Raw genomic sequence first — 23483 nt, 5'->3', positions numbered from 1 at the left:
GTGCCTTTTGTATTTAATTCCGATGCAATTTCTGTGTTTCATCGTCAATAAGAAGGTCAGAGGGATTTAGTAAACCTGAAGTGAAACGTCGGAATCCAAAACTAATGTCACACGAATGGTTCAAAACATAGACAGTAGGAAGAGGCAGTCTTCTTGTACTTAAGTCGGCATTGTGCCTTTTGTATTTAATTCCGTTGCAATTTCTGTGTTTCATCGTCAATAACAAGGTCCAAGGTATACAGTAAACCTGAAGTGAAGCATCGGAATCTATAACTAGTGTCACAGGAATGGTTCATAACATAGACATTAAGAAGAGTCAGTCTTCGTTTACTTAAGTCGGCATTTTGCTTTTTGTATTTAATTCCGATGCATTTTCTGTGTTTCATCGTCAATAAGAGGGTCCAAGGGATACAGTAAACCAGAAGTGAAGCATCGGAAACAATAACTAGTGTCACAGGAATGGTTCAAAACATAGTCAGTGAGATGAGTCGGTCTTCTTCTACTTAAGTCGGCATTGTGCCTTTTGTATTTAATTCCGACGCAATTTCTGTGTGTCATCGTCTATAAGAAGGTCAGAGGGATACAGTAAACCTGAAGTGAAGCATCGGAATCTATAACTAGTGTCACAGGAATGGTTCAAAACATAGTCAGTAAGAAGAGTCAGTCTTCTTGTCCTTAAGTCGGCATTGTGCCATTTGTATTTAATTCCGTTTCAATTTCTGTGTTTCATCGTCAATAAGAAGGACCAAGGGATACAGTAAACCTGGAGTGAAGCATCAGAATCCATAACTAGTGTCACAGTTATGGTTCAAAACATTGACAGTAAGGAGAGTCAGTCTTCTTGTACTTAAGTCGGCATTGTGCCTTTTGTATTTAATTCCGATGCAATTTCTGTGTTTCATCGTCAATAAGAAGGTCCAAGGGATACAGTAAACCTGAAGTGAAGCATCGGAATCTATAACTAGTGTCACTGGAATGGTTCAAATAATAGACAGTACGGAGAGTCCGCCTTCTTGTACTTAAGTCGGCATTATGCCTTTTGTATTTAATTCCGATGCAATTTCTGTGATTCATCGTCAATAAGAAGGTCCAAGGGATACAGTAATCCTTAAGTGAAGCATCGGACTCTATAACTAGTGTCACTGAAATGGTTCAAAACATAGACAGTAGGAAGAGTCAGTCTTCTTGTACTTAAGTCGGCATTGTGCCTTTTGTATTTAATTCCGATGCAATTTCTGTGATTCATCGTCAATAAGAAGGTCCAAGGGAAACAGTAAACCTGAAATGAAGCATCGGAATCTGTAACTAGGGTGACAGGAATGGTTCAAAGCATAGACAGTAAGAAGAGTCAGTCTTCTTGTACTTAAATCGGCATTGTGGCTTTTGTACTTAATTCCGAAGCAATTTCTGAGTTTCATCGCCAATACGAAGGTCAGAGGGATACAGTAAACGTGAAGTGAAGCATCGGTATCTATAACTAGTGTCACAGGAATGGTTCACAACAAAGTCAGTAAGAAGAGTCAGTCTTCTTGTCCATAAGTCGGCATTGTGCGTTTTGTATTTAATTCCGATACAATTTCTGTGTTTCATCGTAAATAAGAAGGTCCAAGGGATACAGTAAACCTGGAGTGTAGCATCGGAATCAACAACTAGTGTCACAGGAATGGTTCAAAACATAGTCAGTGAGAAGAGTCAGTATTCTTGTACTTGCGTCGGCACTTTGCCTTTTGTATTTAATTCCGATGCAATTTCTATGTTTCATCGTCAGTAAGAAGGTCAGAGGGATACAGTAAACCTGGAGTTAAGCATCGCAATGTATAACTAGTGTCACAGGAAAGTTTCAAAGCATAGACAATAAGAAGAGTTCGTCTTCTTGTACTTAAGTCGTCATTGTGCCTTTTCTATTTAATTCCGATGCAATTTCTATGGTTCATCGGCAATAAGAAGGTCCAAGGGATACAGTAAACCTGGAATGAAGCATCGGAACCTATAAGTAGTGTCACAGGAATGGTTCAAATCATAGACAGTAGGAAGAGTCAGTCTTCTTATACTTAAGTCGGCATTGTGCCTTTTGTATTTAATTCCGATGCAATTTCTGTGTTTCATCGTCAATAAGAAGGTCAGAGGGATTTAGTAAACCTGAAGTGAAACATCGGAATCCAAAACTAATGTCACAGGAATGGTTCAAAACAAAGACAGTAGGAAGAGGCAGTCTTCTTGTACTTAAGTCGGCATTGTGCTTTTTATATTTAATTCCGATGCAATTTCTGTGTTTCATCGTCAATAAGAAGGTCCAAGGTATACAGTAAACCTGAAGTGAAGCATCGGAATCTATAACTAGTGTCACAGCAATGGTTCAAAACATTGTCAGTAAGAAGAGTCAGTCATCTTGTTCTTAAGTCGGCATTGAGCCTTTTGTATTTCATTTCGATGCAATTTCTGCGTTTCATCGTCAATAAGAAGGTCCAAGGGATACTGTAAACCTGGAGTGAAGCATCGGAATCTACAACTAGTGTCACAGGAATGGTTCAAAACATAGACAGTAAGAAGAGTCAGTCTTCTTGTACTTAAGTCGACATTGTGGCTTTTCTATTTAATTCCGATGCAAATTCTGTGTTTCATCGTCAATAAGAAGGTCAGAGGGATACAGTAAACCTGAAGTGAAGCATCGGAATCTATAACTAGTGTCACTGGAATGGTTCAAATAATAGACAGTACGGAGAGTCAGCCTTCTTGTACTTAAGTCGGCATTATGCCTTTTGTATTTAATTCCGATGCAATTTCTGTGATTCATCGTCAATAAGAAGGTCCAAGGGATACAGTAATCCTGAAGTGAAGCATCGGACTCTATAACTAGTGTCACTGAAATAGTTCAAAACATAGACAGTAGGAAGAGTCAGTCTTCTTGTACTTAAGTCGGCATTGTGCTTTTTGTATTTAATTCCGATGCAATTTCTGTGTTTCATCGTCAATAAGAAGGTCCAAGGGAAACAGTAAACCTGAAGTGAAGCATCGGAATCTGTAACTAGTGTGACAGGAATGGTTCAAAGCATAGACAGTAAGAAGAGTCAGTCTTCTTGTACTTAAATCGGCATTGTGGCTTTTGTACTTAATTCCGAAGCAATTTCTGAGTTTCATCGCCAATACGAAGGTCAGAGGGATACAGTAAACGTGAAGTGAAGCATCGGTATCTATAACTAGTGTCACAGGAATGGTCCAAATCATAGTCAGTAAGAAGAGTCAGTCTTCTTGTCCTTAAGTCGGCATTGTGCCTTTTATATTCAATTCCGATGCAATTTCTGTGTTTCATCGGCATTAAGGTCAGAGGGATACAGTAAACCTGAAGTGAAGCATCGGAATCTATAACTAGTGTCACAGGAATGGTTCAAAACATAGACAGTAGGAAGAGTCAGTATTCTTGTACTTGCGTCGGCACTGTGCCTTTTGTATTTAATTCCGATGCAATTTCTATGTTTCATCGTCAATAAGAAGGTCCAAGGGATACAGTAAACCTGGAGTGAAGCATCGGAACCTATAAGTAGTGTCACAGGAATGGTTCAAAACATAGACAGTAGGAAGAGTCAGTCTTCATATACTTAAGTCGGCATTGTGCCTTTTGTATTTAATTCCGATGCAATTTCTGTGTTTCATCGTCAATAAGAAGGTCAGAGGGATTTAGTAAACCTGAAGTGAAACATCGGAATCTATAACTAGTGTCACAGGAATGGTTCACAACAAAGTCAGTAAGAAGAGTCAGTCTTCTTGTCCATAAGTCGGCATTGTGCGTTTTGTATTTAATTCCGATACAATTTCTGTGTTTCATCGTAAATAAGAAGGTCCAAGGGATACAGTAAACCTGGAGTGTAGCATCGGAATCAATAACTAGTGTCACAGGAATGGTTCAAAACATAGTCAGTGAGAAGAGTCAGTATTCTTGTACTTGCGTCGGCACTTTGCCTTTTGTATTTAATTCCGATGCAATTTCTATGTTTCATCGTCAGTAAGAAGGTCAGAGGGATACAGTAAACCTGGAGTTAAGCATCGCAATGTATAACTAGTGTCACAGGAAAGGTTCAAAGCATAGACAATAAGAAGAGTTCGTCTTCTTGTACTTAAGTCGTCATTGTGCCTTTTCTATTTAATTCCGATGCAATTTCTATGGTTCATCGGCAATAAGAAGGTCCAAGGGATACAGTAAACCTGGAATGAAGCATCGGAACCTATAAGTAGTGTCACAGGAATGGTTCAAATCATAGACAGTAGGAAGAGTCAGTCTTCTTATACTTAAGTCGGCATTGTGCCTTTTGTATTTAATTCCGATGCAATTTCTGTGTTTCATCGTCAATAAGAAGGTCAGAGGGATTTAGTAAACCTGAAGTGAAACATCGGAATCCAAAACTAATGTCACAGGAATGGTTCAAAACATAGACAGTAGGAAGAGGCAGTCTTCTTGTACTTAAGTCGGCATTGTGCCTTTTGTATTTAATTCCGTTGCAATTTCTGTGTTTCATCGTCAATAACAAGGTCCAAGGTATACAGTAAACCTGAAGTGAAGCATCGGAATCTATAACTAGTGTCACAGGAATGGTTCATAACATAGACATTAAGAAGAGTCAGTCTTCGTTTACTTAAGTCGGCATTTTGCTTTTTGTATTTAATTCCGATGCATTTTCTGTGTTTCATCGTCAATAAGAGGGTCCAAGGGATACAGTAAACCAGAAGTGAAGCATCGGAAACAATAACTAGTGTCACAGGAATGGTTCAAAACATAGTCAGTGAGAAGAGTCGGTCTTCTTCTACTTAAGTCGGCATTGTGCCTTTTGTATTTAATTCCGACGCAATTTCTGTGTGTCATCGTCTATAAGAAGGTCAGAGGGATACAGTAAACCTGAAGTGAAACATCGGAATCTATAACTAGTGTCACAGGAATGGTTCAAAACATAGTCAGTAAGAAGAGTCAGTCTTCTTGTCCTTAAGTCGGCATTGTGCCATTTGTATTTAATTCCGTTTCAATTTCTGTGTTTCATCGTCAATAAGAAGGTCCAAGGGAAACAGTAAACCTGAAATGAAGCATCGGAATCTGTAACTAGGGTGACAGGAATGGTTCAAAGCATAGACAGTAAGAAGAGTCAGTCTTCTTGTACTTAAATCGGCATTGTGGCTTTTGTACTTAATTCCGAAGCAATTTCTGAGTTTCATCGCCAATACGAAGGTCAGAGGGATACAGTAAACGTGAAGTGAAGCATCGGTATCTATAACTAGTGTCACAGGAATGGTTCAAATCATAGTCAGTAAGAAGAGTCAGTCTTCTTGTCCTTAAGTCGGCATTGTGATTTTTATATTCAATTCCGATGCAATTTCTGTGTTTCATCGGCATTAAGGTCAGAGGGATACAGTTAACCTGAAGTGAAGCATCGGAATCTATAACTAGTGTCACAGGAATGGTTCAAAACATAGACAGTAGGAAGAGTCAGTATTCTTGTACTTGCGTCGGCACTGTGCCTTTTGCATTTAATTCCGATGCAATTTCTATGTTTCATCGTCACTAAGAAGGTCGGAGGGATACAGTAAACCTGGAGTTAAGCATCGGAATCCAAAACTAATGTCACAGGAATGGTTCAAAACGTAGACAGTAGGAAGTGGCAGTCTTCTTGTACTTAAGTCGGCATTGTGCTTTTTATATTTAATTCCGATGCAATTTCTGTGTTTCATCGTCAATAAGAAGGTCCAAGGTATACAGTAAACCTGAAGTGAAGCATCGGAATCTATAACTAGTGTCACAGCAATGGTTCAAAACATTGTCAGTAAGAAGAGTCAGTCATCTTGTTCTTAAGTCGGCATTGAGCCTTTTGTATTTCATTTCGATGCAATTTCTGCGTTTCATCGTCAATAAGAAGGTCCAAGGGATACTGTAAACCTGGAGTGAAGCATCGGAATCTACAACTAGTGTCACAGGAATGGTTCAAAACATAGACAGTAAGAAGAGTCAGTCTTCTTGTACTTAAGTCGACATTGTGGCCTTTCTATTTAATTCCGATGCAAATTCTGTGTTTCATCGTCAATAAGAAGGTCAGAGGGATACAATAAACCTGAAGTAAAGCATCGGTATCTATAACTAGTGTCACAGGAATGTTTCAAAACAATGTCAGTAAGAAGAGTCAGTCTTCTTGTCCATATGTCGGCATTGTGCCTTTTGTATTTAATTCCAATGCAATTTCTGTGTTTCATCGTCAATAAGAAGGTCCAAGGGATACAGTAAACCTGAAGTGAAGCATCGGAATCTGTAACTAGTGTGACGGGAATGGTCCAAAACATAGATAGTAGGAAGAGTCAGTCTTCTTGTACTTAAGTCGGCATTGTGCCTTTTTTATTTAATTCCGATGCAATTTCTGTGTTTCATCGACAATAAGAAGGTCAGAGGGAATTAGTGAACCTGAAGTGAAACATCGCAATCCAAAACTAATGTCACAGGAATGGTTCAAAACATAGACAGTAGGAAAAGGCAGTCTTCTTGTACTTAAGTCGGCATTGTGCCTTTTGTATTTAATTCTGATGCAATTTCTGTGTTTCATCGTCAATAAGAAGGTCCAAGGTATACAGTAAACCTGAAGTGAAGCATCGGAATCTATAACTAGTGTCACAGGAATGGTTCAAAACATTGTCAGTGAGAAGAGTCAGTCATCTTGTACTTAAGTCGGCCTTGTGCCTTTTGTATTTAATTCCGACGCAATTTCTGTGTTTCATCGTCAATAAGAAGGTCAGAGGGTTACAGTAAACCTGAAGTGAAGCATCGGAATCTATAACTAGTGTCACAGGAATGGTTCAAAACATAGTCAGTAAGAAGAGTCAGTCTTCTTGTCCTTAAGTCGGCATTGTGCCATTTGTATTTAATTATGATGCAATTTCTGTGTTTCATCGTCAATAAGAACATCCAAGGGATACAGTAAATCTGGAGTAAAGCATCGGAATCCATAATTAGTGTCTCAGTAACGGTTCAAAACATAGACTGTAGGAAGAGTCAGTCTTCTTGTACTTAAGTCGGCATTGTGCCTTTTGTATTTAATTCCCATGCAATTTCTGTGTTTCATCGTCAATAAGAAGGTCCAAGGGATACAGTAAACCTGAAGTGAAGCATCGGAATCTGTAACTAGTGTGACAGGATTGGTCCAGAACATAGATAGTAGGAAGAGTCAGTCTTCTTGTACTTAAGTCGGCATTGTGCCTTTTGTATTTAATTCCGATGGAATATCTGTGTTTCATCGTCAATAAGAAGATCAGAGGGATACAGTAAGCCTCGAGTGAAGCATCGGAATCTATAACTAGTGTCACAGGAAAGGTTCAAAGCATAGACAGTAAGAAGAGTCAGTCTTCTTGTACTTAAGTCGACATTGTGAGTTTTCAATTTAATTCCGATGCTATTTCTGTGTTTCATCGTCAATAAGAATGTCAGAGGGATACAATAAACCTGAAGTGAACCATCGGAATCTATAACTAGTGTCACAGGAATGGTTCAAACAAAGTCAGTAAGACAAGTCAATCTCCTTGTCCTCAAGTCGGCATTCTGCCTTTTGTAATTAATTCCGATGCAATTTCTGTGATTCATCGTCAATACGAAGGACAGGGGGATACTGTAAACCTGAAGTGAAGCATCGGAATCTATAACTAGTGTCTCAGGAATGGTTCAAAACATAGACTATAAGAAGAGTCAGTCTTCTTGTACTTAAGTCGGCATTGTGCCTTTTCTACTTAATTCCGATGCAATACCTGTGTTTCATCGTCAATAAGAAGGTCCAAGGGATACAGTAAACCTGGAGTGAAGCACTGGAATCTATAACTAGTGTCACAGGAATGGTTCAAAACATAGTCAGTAAGAAGCGTCAGTCTTCTCTTACTTTAGTCGGCATTGTGCCTTTTCTATTTAATTCTGATGCAATTTCTGTGTTTCATCGTCAATAAAAAGTTCCAAGGGATACAGTAAACCTGGAGTGAAGCATTGGAATCTATAACTAGTGTCACAGGAATGGTTCAAATCATAGATTGTAAGAAGAGTTAGTCTTTTTGTACATTAGTCGGCATTGTTGATTTTGTATTTAATTCCGATGCAATTTCTGAGTTTAATCGTCAATAAGAAGGTCCAAGGGATACAGAAAACCTGGAGTGAAGCATCGGAATCTATAACTAGTGTCACAGGAATGGTTCAAAACAGAAACAGTAAGACGAGTCGGTCTTCTTGTACTTAAGTCGGCATTGTGCCATTTCTAATTAATTCCGATACAATATCTGTGTTTCATCGTCAATATGAAGGTCCAAGGGATACAGAACACCTGGAGTGAAGCATCGGAATCTATAACTAGTGTCGCAGGAATGGTTCAAAACATAAACAGTAAGAAGAGTCAGTCTTCTTGTACTTAAGTCGGCATTGTGCCTTTTCTATTTAATTCCGATGCAATATCTGTGTTTCATCGTCAATAAGAAGGTCCAAGGGATACAGTAAACTTGGTGTGAAGCATCGGAATCTATGACTAGTGTCACAGGAATGGTTCAAAACATAGTCAGTAAGAAGAGTCAGTCTTCTTGTACTAAAGTCGGCATTGTGCCTATTGTATTTAATTCCGATGCAATTTCTGTGTATCATCGTCAATAAGAAGGTCCAAGGGACACAGTAAACGTGGAGTGAAGAATCGGAATCTGTGACTAGTGTTACAGGGATGGTTCAAACATAGACAGTAAGAAGAGTAGTGTTCATGTACTTAAGTTGGCATTGTGCCTTTTGTGTTTAATTCCGATGCAATTTCTGTGTTTTATCGTCAATAAGAAGGTCCAAGGGATACAGTAAACCTGGAGTGAAGCATCGGAGTCCATAACTAGTGTCACAGGAATGGTTCAAATCACAGACAGTAAGAAGAGTCAGTCTTCTTGTACTTAATTCGACATTGTGCCTTTTGTATTTAATTCCGATGCAATTTCTGTGTTTCATCGTCAATAAAAAGGTCCAAGGGATACAGTAAACCTGGAGTGAAGCACTGGAATCTATAACTAGTGTCACAGGAATGGTTCAAAACATAGACTGTAAGAAGAGTTAGTCTTTTTGTACATTAGTCGGCATTGTGGATTTTGTATTTAATTCCGATGTAATTTCTGTGTTTAATCGTCAATAAGAGGGTCCAAGGGATACAGAAAACCAGGAGTGAAGCATTGGAATCTATAACTAGTGTCACAGGAATGGTTCAAATCATAACAGTAAGACGAGTCAGTATTCTTGTACTTACGTCGGCATTGTGCCTTTTCTAATTAATTCCGATACAATATCTGTGCTTCATCGTCAATAAGAATGTCCAAGTGATACAGTAAACCTGGAGTGAAGCACCGGAATCTATAACTAGTGTCACAGGAATGGTTCAAAGCATAGTCAGTAAGAAGAGTCAGTCTTCTTGTACTTATGTCATCATTGTGCATTTTCCATTTAAGTCTGATGCAATTTCTGTGTTTCATCGTCAATAAGAAGGTCCAAGGGATATAGTAAACCTGGAGTGAAGCATCGGAATCTATAACTAGTGTCACAGGAATGGTTCAAATCATAGACAGTAAGAAGAGTCAGACTTCTTTTACTTAAGTCGGCATTGTGACTTTTGTATTTAATTCCGATGCAATTTCTGTGTTTCAATGTCAATAAGAAGGTCCAAGGGATACAGTAAACCCGGAGTGAAGCATCGGAGTCTATAACTAGTGTCACAGGCATGGTTCAAAGCATAGCCAGTAAGAAGAGTCAGTCTTCTTGTTGTTAAGTCGGCATTGGGCCTTTTGTATTGAATTCCGATGCAAATTCTGTGTTTCATCGTCAATAAGAAGGTCCAAGGGATACAGTAAACGTGGATTGAAGCATCCGAAACCATAACTAGTGTCACAGGAATGGGTCAAAACATAGATAGTAAGAAGAGTCAGTCTTCTTGTACTTAAGTCGGCATTGTGCCTTTTGTATTTAATTCCGATGCAATTTTTGAGTTTCATCGTCAATAAGAAGGTCCAAGGGATACAGTAAACCTGGAGTGAAGCATTGGAATCTACAACTAGTCTCAATGGAATGGTTCAAAACATAGACAGTAAGAAGAGTCAGTCTTCTTGTACTTAAGTCGGCATTGTGCCTTTTGTATATAATTCCGATGCAATTTCTGTGTTTCATCGTCAATAAGAAGGTCAGAGGGATACAGTAAACCTGAAGTGAAGCATGGAATCTATAGCTAGTGTCACAGGAATGGTTAAAAACATAGTCAGTAAGAAGAGTCAGTCTTCTTGTCCTTAAGTCGGCATTGTGCGATTTGTATTTAATTCCGATGCAATTTCTGTGTTTCATCGTCAATAAGAAGGTCCAAGGGATACAGTAAACCTGAAGTGAAGCATCGGAATCTATAAATAGTGTCACAGTAATGGTTCAAAACATAGACAGTAAGAAAAGTCAGTCGTCTTGTACTTAAGTCGGCATTGTGCCTTTTCTATTTAATTCCGATGCAATTTCTGTGTTTCATCATCAATAAGAAGGTCAGAGGGATACAGTAAACCTAAAGTGAAGCATCGGAATCTATAACTAGTGTCACAGGAATGGTTCAAACAAAGTCAGTAAGACAAGTCAATCTCCTTGTCCTCAAGTCGGCATTCTGCCTTTTGTAATTAATTCCGATGCAATTTCTGTGATTCATCGTCAATAAGAAGGTCCAAGGAATACAGTAAACCTGAAGTGAAGCATGGGACTCTATAACTAGTGTCACAGAAATGGTTCAAAACATAGACAGTAGGAAGAGTCAGTCTCCTTGTACTTCAGTCGGCATTGTGCTTTTTGTATTTAATTCCGATGCAATTTCTGTGTTTCATCGTCAATAATAAGGTCCAAGGGAAACAGTTAACCTGAAGTGAAGCATCGGAATCTGTAACTAGTGTGACAGGAATGGTCCAAAGCATAGACAGTAAGAAGGGTCAGTCTTCTTGTACATAAGTCGGCATTGTACCTTTTGTATTTAATTCCGATGCAATTTTTGTGTTTCATCGTCAATAAGAAGATCAGAGGGTTACAGTAAACCTCGAGTAAAGCATCGGAATCTATAACTAGTGTCACTGGAATGGTTCAAAACATAGACAGTAAGAAGAGTCAGTCTTCTTGTACTTAAGTCGGCATTGTGCCTTTTGTATTTAATTCCGATGCAATTTCTGTGTTTCATCGTCAATAAGAAGATCAGAGGGATACAGTAAACCTCGAGTGAAGTATCGGAATCTGTAACTAGTGTGACAGGAATGGTTCAAAGCATAGACAGTAAGAAGAGTCAGTCTTCTGTACTTAAATCGGCATTGTGGCTTTTGTATTTAATTCCGAGGCAATTTCTGTGTTTCATCGCCAATACGAAGGTCAGAGGGATACAGTAAACCTGAAGTGAAGCATCGGAATCTATAACTAGTGTCACAGGAATGGTTCAAAACATAGTCAGTAAGAAGAGTCAGTCCTCTTGTTGTTAAGTCGATATTGTGCCTTTTATATTTAATTCCGATGCAATTTCTGTGTTTCATCGGCAATAAAATCAGAGGGATACAGTAAACCTGATGTGAACCATGGTAAACTATAACTAGTGTCACAGGAATGGTTCAAAACATAGATAGTAGGAAGAGTCAGTCTTCTTGTACGTAAGTCGGCATTGTGCCTTTTGTATTTGATTCCGATGCAATTTCTGTGTTTCATCGTCAATAAGAAGGTCAGAGGGATACAGTAAACCTGGAGTGAAGCATCGGAATCTATAACTAGTGTCACAGGAATGGTTCAAAACATAGACAATAAGAAGAGTCAGTCTTCTTGTACTTAAGTCGACATTGTGCCTTTTCTTTTTAATTCCGATGCAATTTCTGTGTTTCATCGTCAATAAGAATGTCAGAGGGATACAATAAACCTGAAGTGAAGCATCGGAATCTATAACTAGTGACAAAGGAATGCTTCAAAACATAGACAGTTCGAAGAGTCAGTCTTCTTGCACTTAAGTCGGCATTTTGCCTGTTGTATTTAATTCCGATGCAATTTCTGTGTTTCATCGTAAATAAGAAGGTCCAAGGGATACAGTAAACCTGAGGTGAAGCATCGGAATCTATAACTAGTGTCACAGGAATGGTTCAAGACATAGACAGTAAGAAGAAGCAGTCTTCTTGTACTTAAGTCGGCATTGTGCTTTTTGTATATAATTCCGATGCAATTTCAGTGTTTCATCGTCAATAAGAAGGTCAGAGGGCAACAGTAAACCTGAAGTGAAGTATCGGAATCTATACTTAGTGTCACAGGAATAGTTCAAAACATAGTCAGTAAGGAGAGTCAGTCTTCTTGTCCTTAAGTCGGCATTGTGCCTTTTGTATTTAATTCCAATGCAATTTCTGTGTTTCATCGTCAATAACAAGGTCCAAGGGATACAGTAAACATGGAGTGAAGCATCGGAATCTATAACTAGTGTCGCAGGAATGGGTCAAACATAGACTGTAAGAAGAGTCAGTCTTCTTGTACCTAAGTCGGCATTGTGCCTTTTGTATATAATTCCGATGCAATTTCTGTGTTTCATCGTCAATAAGAAGGTCAGAGGCATACAGTAAACCTGAAGTGAAGCATCGGAATCTATAGCTAGTGTCACAGGAATGGTTCAAAACATAGTCAGTAAGAAGAGTAATCCTCCTTGTCCTTAAGTCGGCATTCTGCCATTTGTATTTAATTCCGATGCAATATCTGTGTTTCATCGTCAATAAGAAGGTCCAAGGGATACAGTAAACCTGAAGTGATCATCGCAATCTATAACTAGTGTCGCAGTAATGGTTCAAAACATAGACAGTAAGAAAAGTCAGTCGTCTTGTACTTAAGTCGGCATTGTGCCTTTTCTATTTAATTCCGATGCAATTTCTGTGTTTCATCGTCAATAAGAAGGTCAGAGGGATACAGTAAACCTGAAGTGAAGCATCCGAATCTATAACTACTGTCACAGGAATGGTTCAAAACATAGTCAGTAAAAAGAGTCAGTGTCCTTGTACTTAAGTCGGCATTGTGCGCTTTGTATTTAATTCCGATGCAATTTCTGTGTTTCATCGGCAATAAGAAGGTCAGAGGTATACAGTAAACCTGAAGTGAGCATCGGAATCTATAACTAGTGTCACAGGAATGGTTCAAAACGTAGACAGTAAGAGGAGTCAGTCTTCTTGTACCTAAGTCGGCATTGTGAATTTTGTATTTAATTCGGATGCAATTTCTGTGTTTTCATCGTCAATACGAAGGACAGAGGGATACTGTAAACCTGAAGTGAAGCATCGGAATCTATAACTAGTGTCACAGGAATGGTTCAAAACATAGACTATAAGAAGAGTTAGTCTTCTTGTACTTAAGTCGGCATTGTGCCTTTTCTAGTTAATTCCGATGCAATACCTGTGTTTCATCGTCAATAAGAAGGTCCAAGGGATACAGTAAACCTGGAGTGAAGCACTGGAATCTATAACTAGTGTCACAGGAATGGTTCAAAACATAGTCAGTAAGAAGCGTCAGTCTTCTCTTACTTTAGTCGGCATTGTGCCTTTTCTATTTAATTCTGATGCAATTTCTGTGTTTCATCGTCAATAAAAATGTCCAAGGGATACAGTAAACCTGGAGTGAAGCATTGGAATCTATAACTAGTGTCACAGGAATGGTTCAAATCATAGATTGTAAGAAGAGTTAGTCTTTTTGTACATTAGTCGGCATTGTGGATTTTGTATTTAATTCCGATGCAATTTCTGTGTTTAATCGTCAATAAGAAGGTCCAAGGGATACAGAAAACCTGGAGTGAAGCATCGGAATCTATAACTAGTGTCACAGGAATGGTTCAAAACAGAAACAGTAAGACGAGTCAGTCTTCTTGTACTTAAGTCGGCATTGTGCCATTTCTAATTAATTCCGATACAATATCTGTGTTTCATCGTCAATAAGAATGTCCAAGTGATACAGTAAACCTGGAGTGAAGCACCGGAATCTATAACTAGTGTCACAGGAATGGTTCAAACACAGACTGTAAGAAGGGTCAGTCTTCTTGTACTTTAGTCGGCATTGTGCTTTTTGTATTTAATTCCAATGCAATTTCTGTGTTTAATCGTCAATAAGAAGGTCCAAGGGATACAGAACACCTGGAGTGAAGCATCGGAATCTATAACTAGTGTCACAGGAATGGTTCAAAACATAAACAGTAAGAAGAGTCAGTCTTCTTGTACTTAAGTCGGCATTGTGCCTTTTCTATTAAATTCCGATGCAATATCTGTGTTTCATCGTCAATAAGAAGGTCCAAGGGATACAGTAAACTTGGTGTGAAGCATCGGAATCTACGACTAGTGTCACAGGAATGGTTCAAAACATAGTCAGTAAGAAGAGTCAGTCTTCTTGTACTAAAGTCGGCATTGTGCCTATTGTATTTAATTCCGATGCAATTTCTGTGTATCATCGTCAATAAGAAGGTCCAAGGGACACAGTAAACGTGGAGTGAAGAATCGGAATCTGTGACTAGTGTTACAGGGATGGTTCAAACATAGACAGTAAGAAGAGTAGTGTTCATGTACTTAAGCCAGCATTGTGCCTTTTGTGTTTAATTCCGATGCAATTTCTGTGTTTTATCGTCAATAAGAAGGTCCAAGGGATACAGTAAACCTGGAGTGAAGCATCGGAGTCCATAACTAGTGTCACAGGAATGGTTCAAATCACAGACAGTAAGAAGAGTCAGTCTTCTTGTACTTAATTCGACATTGTGCCTTTTGTATTTAATTCCGATGCAATTTCTGTGTTTCATCGTCAATAAGAAGGTCAGAAGGATACAGTAAACCTGAAGTGAAGCATCGGAATCTATAACTAGTGTCACAGGAATGGTTCAAAGCATAGTCAGTAAGAAGAGTCAGTCTTCTTTTACTTATGTCGGCATTGTGCCTTTTGTATTTAATTCCGATGAAATTTCTGTGTTTCATCGTCAATAAAAAGGTCCAAGGGATACAGTAAACCTGGAGTGAAGCACTGGAATCTATAACTAGTGTCACAGGAGTGGTTCAAATCATAGACTGTAAGAAGAGTTAGTCTTTTTGTACATTAGTCGGCATTGTGGATTTTGTATTTAATTCCAATGCAATTTCTGTGTTTAATCGTCAATAAGAAAGTCCAAGGGATACAGAAAACTTGGAGTGAAGCATTGGAATCTATAACTAGTGTCACAGGAATGGTTCAAATCATAACAGTAAGACGAGTCAGGCTTCTTGTACTTACGTCGGCATTGTGCCTTTTCTAATTAATTCCGATACAATATCTGTGTTTCATCGTCAATAAGAATGTCCAAGTGATACAGTAAACCTGGAGTGAACCACCGGAATCTATAACTAGTGTCACAGGAATGGTTCAAAGCATAGTCAGTAAGAAGAGTCAGTCTTCTTGTACTTATGCCATCATTGTGCATTTTTCATTTAAGTCTGATGCAATTTCTGTGTTTCATCGTCAATAAGAAGGTCCAAGGGATACAGTAAATATGGAGTGAAGCATCGGAATCTATAACTAGTGTCACAGTAATGGTTCAAATCATAGACAGTAAGAAGAGTCAGACTTCTTTTACTTAAGTCGGCATTGTGCCTTTTGTATTTAATTCCGATGGAATTTCTGTGTTTCATCGTCAATAAGAAGGTCCAAGGGATACAGTAAACCCTGAGTGAAGCATCTGAGTCTATAACTAGTGTCACAAGCATGGTTCAAAGCATAGCCAGTAAGAAGAGTCAGTCTTCTTGTTGTTAAGTCGGCATTGGGCCTTTTGTATTGAATTCCGATGCAAATTCTGTGTTTCATCGTCAATAAGAAGGTCCAAGGTATACAGTAAACCTGGATTGAAGCATCCGAATCTATAACTAGTGTCACAGGAATGGGTCAAAACATAGACAGTAAGAAGAGTCAGTCTTCTTGTACTTAAGTCGGCATTGTGCCTTTTGTATTTAATTCCGATGCAATTTTTGTGTTTCATCGTCAATAAGAAGGTCCAAGGGATACAGTAAACCTGGAGTGAAGCATTGGAATCTACAACTAGTCTCAATGGAATGGTTCAAAACATAGACAGTAAGAAGAGTCAGTCTTCTTGTACTTAAGTCGGCATTGTGCCTTTTGTATATAATTCCGATGCAATTTCTGTGTTGCATCGTCAATAAGAAGGTCACAGGGATACAGTAAACCTGAAGTGAAGCATGGAATCTATAGCTAGTGTCACAGGAATGGTTAAAAACATAGTCAGTAAGAAGAGTCAGTCATCTTGTCCTTAAGTCGGCATTGTGCGATTTGTATTTAATTCCGATGCAATTTCTGTGTTTCATCGTCAATAAGAAGGTCCAAGGGATACAGTAAACCTGAAGTGAAGCATCGGAATCTATAACTAGTGTCACAGTAATGGTTCAAAACATAGACAGTAAGAAAAGTCAGTCGTCTTGTACTTAAGTCGGCATTGTGCCTTTTCTATTTAATTCCGATGCAATTTCTGTGTTTCATCATCAATAAGAAGGTCAGAGGGATACAGTAAACCTGAAGTGAACCATCCGAATCTATAACAAGTGTCACAGGAATGGCTCAAAACATAGTAAGTAAAAAGAGTCAGTGTCTTGTACTTAAGTCGGCATTGTGCCTTTTGAATTTAATTCCAATGGAATTTCTGTGTTTCATCGTCAATAAGAAGGTCCAAGGGATACAATAATCCTCTAGTGAAGCATCGGAATCTATAACTAGTGTCACAGGAATGGTTCAAAACGTAGACAGTAAGAAGAGTCAGTCTTCTTATACTTAAGTCGGCATTGTGCCTTTTGTATTTAATTCCGATGCAATTTCTCTGTTTCATCGTCAACAAGAAGATGAGAGGGATACAGTAAACCTGAAGTGAAGCATCGGAATCTATATCTAGAGTGACACGAATGGTCCAAAACATAGACAGTAAGAAGAGTCAGTCTTCTTGTACTTAAGTCGGCATTGTGCCTTTTGTATTTAATTCCGATGCAATTTCTGTGTTTCATCGTCAATAAGAAGGTCCAAGGGATACAGTAAACCTGAAGCGAAGCATCGGAATCTATAACTAGTGTCACAGGAATGGTTCAAAACATAGTCAGTAAGAAGAGTCAGTCTTCTTGTACCTAAGTCGGCATTGTGCCTTTTGTATTTAATTCCGATGCAATTTCTGTGTGTCATCGTCAACAAGAAGGTCCAAGGGATACAGTTAACCTGGAGTGAAGCATCGGAATCGATAACTAGTGTCACAGGAATTGTTTTAAACATAGACAGTAAGAAGAGTCAGTCTTCTTGTACTTAAGTCGGCATTGTGCCTTTTGTATTTAGTTCCGATGCAATTTCTGTGTGTCATCGTCAATAGGAAGGTCCAAGCGATACAGTAGACCTTCATTGAAAGATCGGAATCTATAACTAGTGTCACAGGAATGGTTCGAAACATAGAGGTTAAGAAGAGTCCGTCATCTTGTACTTAAGTCGGCATTGTGCCTTTTGTATTTAATTCCGATACAATTTCTGTGTTTCATCGTAAATAAGAAGGTCAGAGGGATACAGTAAACCTGAAGTGAAAAATCGGAATCTATAACTAGAGTCACAGGAATGGTTCAAAACATATACAGTAAGAAGAGTCAGTCTTCTTGAACATAAGTCGGCATTGTGCCTTTTGTATGTAATTCCGATGCTATTTCTGTGTTTCATCGTCAATAAGAAGGTCCAAGGGATACAGTAAACCTATAGTGAAGCATCGGAATCTATAACTAGTGTCACAAGAATGGTTCAAAACATAGTCAGTAAGAAGAGTCAGTCTTCTTGTACTTAAGTCACCATTGTGCCTTTTGTATTCTATTCCGATGCAATTTCTGTGTTTCATCGTCAATAAGAAGGTCAGAGGGATACAGTAAACCTGAAGTGAAGGATCGGAATCTATAACTAGTGTCACAGGAATGGTCAAAACATAGACAGTAGGAAGAGTCAGTCTTCTTGTACTTACGTCGCATTGTGCCTTTTGTATTTAATTCGGATGCAATTTCTGTGTTTAATCGTCAATAGGAAGGACAGAGGGATACAGTAAACCTGAAGTGAAGCATCGGAATCTAAAACTAGTGTCACAGGAATGGTTCAAAACATAGTCAGTAAGAAGCGTCAATCTTCTTGTACTTTAGTAGGCATTGTGCCTTTTCCGATTAATTCCGATGCAATATCTGTGTTTCATCGTCAATAAGAAGGTCCAAGGGACACAGTAAACCTGGAGTGAAGAATCGGAATTTTTGACTAGTGTCATAGGGATGGTTCAAACATAGACAGTAAGAAGAGTAGTGTTCATGTACTTAAGTCGGCAATGTGCCTTTTGTATTTAATTCCGATGCAATTTCTGTGTTTCATCGTCAATAAGAAGGTCCAAGGGATACAGAAAACCTGGAGTGAAACATCGGAGTCCATAACTAGTGTCACAGGAATGGTTCAAATCACAGACAGTAAGAAGAGTCAGTCTTCTTGTACTTAATTCGACATTGTGCCTTTTGTATTTAATTCCGATGCAATTTCTGTGTTTCATCGTCAATAAGAAGGTCAGAGGGATACAGTAAACCTGAAGTGAAGCATCGGAATCTATAACTAGTGTCACAGGAATGGTTCAAAACATAGACTGTAAGATGACGTAGTATTTTTGTACATTAGTCGGCATTGCGGATTTTGTATTTAATTCCGATGCAATTTCTGTGTTTAATCGTCAATAAGAAGGTCCAAGGGATACAGAAAACCTGGAGTGAAGCATCGGAATCCATAACTAGTGTCACAGGAATGGTTCACAACATAGACAGTAAGAAGAGTCAGTCTTCTTGTACTTAAGTAGGCATTGTGCCTTTTGTATTTAATTCCGATTCAATTTCTGTGTTTCATCGTCAATAAGAAGGACCAAGGGATACAGTAAACCCGGAGTGAAGCATTGGAATCTACAACTAGTCTCAATGGAATGGTTCAAAACATAGACTGTAGGAAGAGTCAGTCTTCTTGTACTTAAGTCGGAATTGTGCCTTTTGTATATAATTCCGATGCAATTTCTGTGTTTCATCGTCAATAAGAAGGTCAGAGGGATACAGTAAACCTGACGTGAAGCATCCGAATCTATAACTAGTGTCACAGGAATGGTTCAAAACATAGTCAGTAAAAAGAGTCAGCGTTCTTGTACTTAAGTCGGCATTTTGCCTTTTGTATTTAATTCCAATGGAATATCTGTGTTTCATCGTCAATAAGAAGGTCCAAGGGATACAATAAACCTCAACTGAAGCATCGGAATCTATAACTAGTGTCACAGGAATGGTTCAAAACGTAGACAGTAAGAAGAGTCAGTCTTCTTATACTTAAGTCGGCATTGTGCCTTTTGTATTTAATTCCGATGCAATTTCGGTGTTTCATCGTCAACAAGAAGATCAGAGGGATACAGTAAACCTGAAGTGAAGCATCGGAATCTATAACTAGTGTCACAGGAATGGTTCAAAACACAGACAGTAAGAAGAGTCAGTCTTCTTGTACTTAAGTCGGCATTGTGCCTTTTGTATTTAATTGCGATGCAATTTCCTTGTTTCATTGTCAATAAGAAGGTCCAAGGGATACAGTAAACCTGGAGTGAAGCATCGGAATCTATAACTAGTGTCACAGGGATTGTTTTAAACATAGACAGTAAGAAGAGTCAGTCTTCTTGTACTTAAGTCGGCATTGTGCCTTTTGTATTTAATTCGGATGCAATTTCTGTGTTTCATCGTCAATAGGAAGGACAGAGGGATACAGTAAACCTGAGGTGAAGCATCGGAATCTAAAACTAGTATCACAGAAATGGTTCAAAACATAGTCAGTAAGAACCGTCAGTCTTCTTGTACTTTAGTCGGCATTGTGCGTTTTCTATTTAATTCTGATGCAATTTCTGTGTTTCATCGTCAATGAAAAGGTCCGAGGGATACAGTAAACCTGGAGTGAAGCACCGGAATCTATAACTAGTGTCACAGGAATGGTTCAAATCATAGACTGTAAGAAGAGTCAGCCTTTTTGTACATTAGTCGGCATTGTGGATTTTGTATTTAATTCCGATGCAATTTCTGTGTTTAATCGTCAATAAGAAGGTCCAAGGGATACAGAAGATCTGGAGTGAAGCATCGGAATCTATAACTAGTGTCACAGGAATGATTCAAAACATACACAGTAAGAAGAGTCAGTTTTCTTGTACTTAAGTCGGCATTATGCCTTTTCTGTTTAATTCCGATGCAATATCTGTGTTTCATCGTCAATTAGACGGTCCAAGGGATACAGTAAACCTGGAGTGAAGCACCGGAATCTACAACTAGTGTCACTGGAATGGTTCAAAACATAGACTGTAAGGAGAGTCAGTCTTCTTGTACTTTGGTCGGCATTGTGAATTTTGTATTTAATTCCGATGCAATTTCTGTGTTTAAACGTCAATAAGAAGGACCAAGGGATACAGTAAATCTGGTGTGAAGCATCGGAATCTATGACTAGTGTCACAGGAATGGTTCAAAACATAGTCAGTAAGAAGAGTCAGTCTTCTTGTACTTAAGTCGGTATTCAGCTTTTTGTATTTCATTCCGATGCAATTTCTGTGTTTCATCGTCAATAAGAAGGTCCAAGGGATACAGTAGACCTGAAGTGAAGCATCGGAATCTGTAACTAGTGTCACAGGAATGGTTCAAAACATAGACAGTAGGAAGAGTCAGTCTTCTTGTACTTAATTCGACATTGTGCCCTTTGTATTTAATTCCGATGCAATTTCTGTGTTCCATCGTCAATAAGAAGGTCAGAGAGATACAGTAAACCTGAAGTGAAGCATCGGAATCTATAACTAGTGTCACAGGAATGTGTGAAAACATAGTTAGTAAGAAGAGTCAGTATTCTTGTACTTAAGTCGGCATTGTGCCTTTTGTATTTAATTCCGATGCAATTTCTGTGTTTCATCGTCAATAAGAGGGACCAAGGGATACAGTAAACCTGGAGTGAAGCATTGGAATCTACAACTAGTCTCAATGGAATGGTTCAAAACATAGACTGTAAGAAGAGTCAGTCTTCTTGTACTTAAGTCGGAATTGTGCCTTTTGTATATCATTCAGATGCAACTTATGTGTTTCATCGTCAATAAGAAGGTCAGAGGGGTACAGTAAACCTGAAGTAAAGCATGGAATCTATAGCTAGTGTCACAGGAATGGTTAAAAACATAGTCAGTAAGAAGAGTCAGTCTTCTTGTCCTTAAGTCGGCATTGTGCCATTTGTATTTAATTCCGATGCAATTTCTGTGTTTCATCGTCAATAAGAAGGTCCAAGGGATACAGTAAACCTGAAGTGAATCATCGGAATCTATAACTAGTGTCACAGTAATGGTTCAAAACATAGACAGTAAGAAAAGTCAGTCGTCTTGTACTTAAGTCGGCATTGTGCCTTTTCTATCTAATTCCGATGCAATTTCTGTGTTTCATCGTCAATAAGAAGGTCAGAGGGATACAGTAAATCTGAAGTGAAGCATCCGAATGTATAACTAGTGTCACTGGAATGGTTCAAAACATAGTCAGTAAAAGGAGTCAGTGTTCTTGTACTTAAGTCGGCATTGTGCCTTTTGTATTTAATTCCAATGGAATTTCTGTGTTTCATCGTCAATAAGAAGGTCCAAGGGATACAATAAACCTCAAGTGAAGCATCGGAATCTATAACTAGTGTCACAGGAATGGTTCAAAACACAGACAGTAAGAAGAGTCAGTCTTCTTGTACTTAAGTCGGCATTGTGCCTTTTGTATTTAATTGCGATGCAATTTCTGTGTTTCATTGTCAGTAAAAAGGTCCAAGGGATACAGTAAACCTGGAGTGAGGCATCGGAATCTATAACTAGTGTCACAGGGATTGTTTTAAACATAGACAGTAAGAAGAGTCAGTCTTCTTGTACTTAAGTCGGCATTGTGCCTTTTGTATTTAATTCGGATGCAATTTCTGTGTTTCATCGTCAATAGGAAGGACAGAGGGATGCAGTAAACCTGAAGTGAAGCATCGGAATCTAAAACTAGTATCACAGGAATGGTTCAAATCATAGACTGTAAGAAGAGTCAGCCTTTTTGTACATTAGTCGGCACTGTGGATTTTGTATTTAATTCCGATGCAATTTCTGTGTTTAATCGTCAATAAGAAGGTCCAAGGGATACAGAAGATCTGGAGTGAAGCATCGGAATCTATAACTAGTGCCACAGGAATGGTTCAAAACATACACAGTAAGAAGAGTCAGTCTTCTTGTACTTAAGTCGGCATTATGTCTTTTCTATTTAATTCCGATGCAATATCTGTGTTTCATCGTGAATTAGACGGTCCAAGGGATACAGTAAACCTGGAGTGAAGCACCGGAATCTACAACTAGTGTCACTGGAATGGTTCAAAACATAGACTGTAAGAAGAGTCAGTCTTCTTGTACTTTGGTCGGAATTGTGAATTTTGTATTTAATTCCGATGCAATTTCTGTGTTTAAACGTCAATAAGAAGGTCCAAGGGATACAGTAAATCTGGTGTGAAGCATCGGAATCTATGACTAGTGTCACAGGAATGGTTCAAAACATAGTCAGTAAGTAGAGTCAGTCTTCTTGTACTTAAGTCGGTATTCTGCTTTTTGTATTTCATTCCGATGCAATTTCTGTGTTTCATCGTCAATAAGAAGGTCCAAGGGATACAGTAGACCTGAAGTGAAGCATCGGAATCTGTAACTAGTGTCACAGGAATGGTTCAAAACATAGACAGTAGGAAGAGTCAGTCTTCTTGTACTTAATTCGACATTGTGCCTTTTGTATTTAATTCCGATGCAATTTCTGTGTTCCATCGTCAATATGAAGGTCAGAGAGATACAGTAAACCTGAAGTGAAGCATCGGAATCTATAACTAGTGTCACAGGAATGGGTCAAAACATAGTTAGTAAGAAGTGTCAGTCTTCATTTACTTAAGTCGGCATTGTGCCTTTTGTATTTAATTCCGATGCAATTTCTGTGTTTCATCGTCAATAAGAAGGACCAAGGGATACAGTAAACCTGGAGTGAAGCATTGGAATCTACAACTAGTCTCAATGGAATGATTCAAAACATAGACTGTAAGAAGAGTCAGTCTTCTTGTACTTAAGTCGGAATTGTGCCTTTTGTATATCATTCCGATGCAATTTCTGTGTTTCATCGTCAATAAGAAGGTCAGAGGGATACAGTAAACCTGAAGTAAAGCATGGAAATTATAGCTAGTGTCACAGGAATGGTTAAAGACATATTCAGTAAGAAGAGTCAGTCTTCTTGTCCTTAAGTCGGCATTGTGCCATTTGTATTTAATTCCGATGCAATTTCTGTGTTTCATCGTCAATAAGAAGGTCCATGGGATACAGTAAACCTGAAGTGAAGCATCGGAATCTATAACTAGTGTCACAGTAATGGTT

This window comes from Schistocerca americana, chromosome 10 (genome assembly GCF_021461395.2).
Source record: "Schistocerca americana isolate TAMUIC-IGC-003095 chromosome 10, iqSchAmer2.1, whole genome shotgun sequence".
In the NCBI taxonomy this organism is placed as follows: domain Eukaryota; kingdom Metazoa; phylum Arthropoda; class Insecta; order Orthoptera; family Acrididae; genus Schistocerca; species Schistocerca americana.
The sequence above is the reverse complement of the archived record's forward strand: the minus strand, read 5'-3'. Positions refer to the sequence as shown.